At 32.1% G+C, this 7,121-nt stretch overlaps 1 non-coding gene across 1 annotated transcript; it reads right to left on the bottom strand.

Annotated features, from left to right (window-relative positions):
- Window positions 1-4,468: 4,468 nt before the first annotated feature.
- Window positions 4,469-4,629, bottom strand: LOC138349425 (U1 spliceosomal RNA). Its single transcript, XR_011221906.1, has one exon. It is a non-coding gene; the product is annotated as a U1 spliceosomal RNA (small nuclear RNA).
- Window positions 4,630-7,121: the final 2,492 nt, after the last annotated feature.

Raw genomic sequence — 7,121 nt, 5'->3', positions numbered from 1 at the left:
TCCGCCCAATTACAATGATGAATTTACTTAAAATGAAAATCTTCTATATTAAGTAAGGCTAGAAGTATCACATGTTGCCAAGTGGCAGCCTAATGTTAAAAAAATTGGCGATGATTGTCTAATTAAAAGATTATGCATATTTAGATACACTTTGTAAATAGAAAAAAAAATCTTTCTTTTTTTACTTTTTTATTTCATATTATTACTTTTATCTTAATGTTATTAACATGCGATTCAAAGTTTAAAAATAAAATAATTTCACTAAATCATTTTACAAAAAAGATTTAATGAATAACTCTCCATTACTTATTTTTAATATAGGTATAAATTTCTTTTTACACTAATCATTTCAGGAAAAAAAATGACTAACCATGCATTACTCATCTCTAATATATGAATTGTTTTCACTATTTTTATTATATTTGAATATGCCAAAGAAAATTTATGTAAATTAAATGGTCTGTAAATGTAACAAACCTATATTTTTAAATAAGTCAATTCCTAGCAAAAAAATTCTTTTGTTGACTATTCATATATTAGTTGCGATAGAGATTCTATCCACAAATATTTTTAAGAAATGTTTTTGATTACACTAGTTTAATAATAGTTCTTCTATTTTTGGAAGATGATAAACTTATTTGAAGAACCTATGGATGAGATATATAAAAATTAGCTAAAGCTTATTATTGTTATAAAATCAAGCTCATAAGAATATAATCATAAAGAGAAGAAGACAAGAGAGATAGATAGAAGAAGGGAAATTTTCTTCTTATTCAAGTGTATTCAAGTCTCATATGTATATATTACAATAGTGAATGAACAACCCTATTTATAGAGTGAGAAATCACTCCAAAGGTTACCATATTAAGTATCATAATAAATAGATACATTCTTATCCAAAAAGGTTCATGTCACCTAGTGAATATGAATGGTTGTTCATGTACCAACCTTATGGACTATCCACTTAATTCAATGTATTTATAACACTCCCCCTTGGATGTCCATAGATAATGTGCCTCATTAAAACCTTACTAGGAAAAACCCTGTGGAAAAAAATTCTAGTGAAGGAAAAAGAGTACACATATCTTTTGATACGCACCATTTGTTGCCTCATTAAAAACCTTGCCAGGAAAATCCAGTGGGAAAAAACCTCGATCAAGGGAAAAAGAGTGCAACGCATATTGTACTCCCCCTGATTAAAACATCACTTGATTTCTTGTGATGATGTCTCCAATCTTTGTACATTGTGGTTGGTATATTCTTTTTTTAAAGAAAAACCACACATTTCTTGAATATGGTGTGTCATTTATCTCAACCAGACGCGCTTTTGACTTGCTTCATAAAGGACTTTTATTTCTGCAGAGCAACATTTGCTTCATTGATCCCCGGGATATTATTGTGCCTCCACATGCAAACACATAGCGTGATTGAGATAGAACTTTATGCGGATAAGATAAATATTCTGCATCTGCGTAACCAATCAATTTTGTTTTGGATTCCTCGGAATAGAATAAGCCCATAACTATGGTCCTTTGAGGATATTCAATCATGTGTTCAACACCATTTCAATGTCCTTTATCGGGGAGAAACTGAATCTTGCCAGTAAATTTACTGCAAAACAAATATCTAGTCAAATATTGTTAGTAAGATGCACTAGTGCCCTGATTGCACCAAGATAGAGTTTCATCACCAAGAAACTCTTATCCTTCTTTTGAGATCAAACTGAATCATCATTTATGTCAAGTGATCTCATAATCATTGGGGTACTCAATGAATGCGATATATCCACATAAAATTGCATCAAAATTTTTCAGTGTATGTGCACTGTTGTCTGTTAGACAAATATTTTATTTGTCAAATTAACAATCTGTAGGTCAAGACAAAATTTTGTCTTACCAAGACCTTTTCATAAAAATACAAGGACAATTAGGGTCATTCTTTTGTACCCTTTTTCTTCCTTGACTATTTCAATCCATATAAGGATTCTTGAAGCTTTATTGGATAAGTTTCTTTCAAACCTTTATATGCTTCAGACACCTGGATTGTTTCAAGGATTTTCATATAACCTTCATTACAATTTTTCATTAGATGCATTCAAGTTTTTCATATGTTTCCAAATCAAAACAAACCTCATTGCATCCACCAAAGGAGAAAACATCTCCAATAATGTCAGGATTTTTGCGATAAACCTTTATGCCCCAAGGCACAAACCGTATTTGATATCTTACGGTTATACTATCGCATAATAATTTATTTGTACCCCACTGACATTATACCTTGATTTATGGAATACCCGTCCAAAATGTCACTTTTCTAAGTAAACAAAATATACTTGAATTGTGCATTTTACTTGGCCAACCATTTATCTGTTCACACTATATGACAGATTTGAATTCAAGATCCTCATCACAATTTATATCATTGAGCGCTACCTCATATCAAAGATACCGTCGACGGTTATTTGATATCGATTCCAACAAGACATAACTTATCGAGATCTCTTCATTTTTTATTATTTCAGGTACCTGAACCTTTTTCAAGATTTTATGAAGTGTTATGTCAATGTGCTCTTTTATAGCACTTGCCTCATTATCATGACCATATTGATCATTTGCTCCTTCCTTCCTTTAAGGAATTTTATATTTGGAATCAATTGGTCTATTACGCTTTCGGCGTATCATAGACTCTGTCCTTCAAGGACTTCACATTGAAGCATTTGCAGCTGAATTATATCATAGGGTCAGTGCATTCCTCTGGCAACTGATTTGCAACATTATGCAACTGAATTATCTCTTGAACTTTAAGTTCACATATTTATTTAAATTTCCTTCACATTTTGAAGGACTATTTGAAGAACTTATAGTGTTCTTTCTTTTATCATTACCACAATGATGACTATTATAATTATGTCCCTCCACGCCCTTATTCATATCATTAATCATTTGTCATCTTTCAGACTAACATTCACTGCTACCACATTCATATGATTGAATGGAGCAAGTTAACAGGCGGATTTCAGAGTTATTACATGTTGCTACCACATTCTTTTCAAGGAATGAAGCAAATTCAATAGAACGAATTTCAAGACTTTTCATCAAAGCCTAGTCATCATTATATCATCATTATGGTGCATTGACTCAAACTCAATGTCTTATCCATATAAGGCGTTTTACGCCATAATTCTATGGGACTTGAACCCAATCACGGTGCATCAAATCTCAAATTGACGTCTTACCCTTTTGGTGCGATAGAACTTGAATCTATCGTATGATGCATCCGGACTTTTACCTGATGTCTTACCCTTAACCAATGGTATAATAAATCGAAGTACAACATGACTCATCCTTTGAGTCTTTCAAAACAATCAAAATAACATTCAAATTCATGCTATTAAAATTTTATACCTTCTTCTATTTAAGAAATTTTGTATAGCATGTCATATTCAACCAATAGTAGTATATATCTTCGGTTCCTTGATTCTCATAACGAGATCAACCAAAACATGAGTTAAAGAAAAAGTAAAACTCAATCTTAATTGGCTAGAGACTCGTGCTGATAACGTGTTATAAAATCAAGCTCATAAGAATATAATCATAAAGAGAAGAAGACAAGAGAGATAGATAGAAGAAGGGAAATTTTCTTCTTATTCAAGTGTATTCAAGTCTCATATGTATATATTACAATAGTGAATGAACAACCCTATTTATAGAGTGAGAAATCACTCCAAAGGTTACCATATTAAGTATCATAATAAATAGATACATTCTTATCCAAAAAGGTTCATGTCACCTAGTGAATATGAATGGTTGTTCATGTACCAACCTTATGGACTATCCACTTAATTCAATGTATTTATAACAATTATTCATTTGTCATAAACTATTAAAATACATAAATTATGGGTCAATAGTTAGTTAAATAGAAATTTTCACTAGATTATATTATTTCACAATGCAAATTATGTAACCAACCACCATGTTACCTGACAAAGAGAAAAATATACGAGCACCCACCAGTGATATACCTTCACTTTCTATAAATTTAAGGAGAGAATAGAAAACTTAATGTCTTCTCTTATAGGCGAAGCTAAATAAAGAATTCACTTAAAATGAAAACTTATTTATATATGAGAGATTTAATTTGTTCAACTCAATCTAACATTACATATAAATAACTAATTATTAAAAACACACACAAAAAATACTCCTATGGTGCAAGGTTTATTTATTAAAAAGTACTTTTAGGTTCTTAGAAACTATAAAATTGCTGAATGTTCATGTATATAATTACTAAGGTTGCTCATGTTCTTACCTGTTGTTAGTTTTAGCATAGGTTCAATTAAAACTATCTTAGCAGTAGTCATATGCAGATGATGATATATGTTCAACCACGCTGGGCTAAAGAGTGGCCTCTGGGCAACACATGTATTATTTAGATCTACAGCCCACTAAAGATTCAACTAGAATTGACAGGGGCCGCGCGAACGCAAACCTCTTCAACAACAAATTATGACGTAGGCTCGACCACTTGGGCCGATCTTAGGCAAGTACCCCTCGAAAATTCAATGGAGGCCATAAGCCTAGGCCATGGGCCTTCATGATCAACCATTGACCCCGTCCAGGTAAGTATGTTATTTTATCCTACTTGGCCCACTATTATACCTCCTCCTTCTTTCTCCATCTTCCCAATTTGTCAATGTGGTATAATTGGATTCTTCTGTATATATATCAAAATTTTCATCGTTGAAATGGATTAGTTACTTAAAAAACCAAATTGTAGTCTTAGACAACAATAAGATATAAACACACTTTAAAATACGAACTACTATAAGTACGGATTACAAAATATAAGTACTTGATGATTCTGTTAGATTTTATTTGCCCTGATTTCTTACCATAAATAGGTTTTCCTTTTAGAAAAAAGTTTTGGATTGACTAATCCTTTTTCTGGTAGGAAAAGGTTTAAGACTCTATAAATAGAGGATGTTCCTTCACAATGTAGTCTAAGGGCTTTGAGAGTTTTGGTTAGGGAGATAATTTATGGGTCACAAGCTTGATATGTTATCACTTGTGCGAACCTCCCATGTATCTTTGTGTCTTTTTGGTGTATTTCTCGTTGTCTTCTTACTCGTGGTCTTTCGAGGTTTGCTTTGCTAGCTTCCGCATTTACACCTGCTTATTTTCGATCCTAACATATTCGTGCTCCCAAACAATCATTATTTCCTCTCGTGTTTGTAAATTTGATTCAATTAAGGCTTGTCGAATTTCATAATGACTTATATTTAACTGGTTTATATATGAACATAGGATTAGAAAGTCTAATGAGTTCTTCAAGGTTTTGCACAAACTTGACCTTTATAGTTTAAGTCTTCAATTAAAACTACTCTTTTTAACCAAATTTGCATTGCATATTCTTTATATTAAATTGCAATGTTGTTAAAGCATCTCTATTAATCCCATGTTTTATTTTAAGGAAATCACATTTGAGAAAGTAAATAGTTTCTGGATAACCAAAAGAAAGTATAAGATATTAATATCATAGATGATAAAGGAAATTAGATATGGTCATATTTTCTTTTGATTGAGTTGGAAAATCATCACATATACTCACATCTTTTTTTTCACACGTATTTCCATATTTACATGTCCTTTTAGAAATCGTATAAATTTCTCAATTTTTCGTGTGTATTAGCCCATGGATCTGACACTTAAAGCACCTAAGATCTTCTTTTCTCAAAATAATTTATTAGCACCTCCGTATTGAGGGGTAAACTATCACTTATACTCACACAATTTTTTCATGTCCATTTTTGTATCTACAAGCCCTCTTTTGGGAATCACGCGAATTCTTCAATTTTTCATGTGAATTAGCCCATGGATCTGACGCCCGAAGCACCCAATTATTTTTATCAAAAAGCTTTATGATGACCTCTATATTGAGTTGGGGAACCACTCATGTATATACTCGCATCATTTTTTCATGCCCATTTTCGCATCTACAAGCCCTTTTAAGGAATCACACAAATTTCTCAATTTTTCATGTGGATTAGCCAACGGTTCTGGCGCCCAGAGCACCAATGATTTTATTCTAAAAAAGTTGTGAGGACCTACTTATTGATTCGGGGAACCAACAGCTATACTCAAACCATATTTTTAAGAACATTTCCGCATCTACAGACCCCTTTTTTAGGAATTGCACAAATTCCTCAATTTTTCGTGTGTATTAGCCCATGGATCTAGCGCCAAATGCACCCAAAAAAAGTTTTCTAAAAAAATACTATGAGGACCTCCGTATTAAGTTTGGGAACCATTACATATATTCACACCAATTTTTTTCACGTCCATGTCATCATTTATAGACCCTTTTAAGGAATCACACAAATTTCTCAATTTTTCATTTATATTAGCTTATGGATCTGGCGTCGAGAGCACCCAAATTTTTTTCTCAAAAAACTTTAAGAGGACCCCCGTATGGAGTAGGAGAAACATCATGTATACTCATACCATTTTTTCATGCCCAATTCCGCATCTACGGGTGCTTATTTGGGAATCATATAAATCCCTCAATATTTTGTGTGTATTAGCCTATTGATCTAGTGTCCGGAGCACCCAGTTTTTTCCCCAAAAAGATTATAAGGATCTTTGAATTGAGTTTGGAAAAATCATTTATACTCGTACTATTGTTTTCAAGTTCAGATTCGCATATACAGGCCCTTAATATATGAATTGTGCAATTTTTTAATTTTTCGTGTTTATTAGCTCATGAATCTGGCGGCAGTAGAAACCAAAAATTTATTTTCAAAAAATTTTATGAGGACCTCCGTATTGAGTTGGGGATTATTAAATATACTCGCATCATTGTTTTTACACTCATTTTTGCATTTACATGTACTTTTTTGGAAAAAGCGCAAAAGACTCAATTTTTCTATGTATATTAGCCCATGGAACTAGTGCCTAAAGCATCAAAATATTTTTTTCTCAAAATAACTTAAGAGGACCTCCTTATTAAGTTAGAAAATCATCACGTATACTCACAAAATTTTTTATGTCCATTTATTCATGCACAAGCTCTCTTAAGAATCACGCAAATTACTTAATTTTTCATTCATATTACACTTGGAG

This window comes from Solanum lycopersicum, chromosome 6 (assembly GCF_036512215.1).
Source record: "Solanum lycopersicum chromosome 6, SLM_r2.1".
NCBI classification, from domain to species: Eukaryota; Viridiplantae; Streptophyta; class Magnoliopsida; order Solanales; family Solanaceae; genus Solanum; species Solanum lycopersicum.
This window is presented reverse-complemented; position numbering and strand designations above follow the sequence as displayed.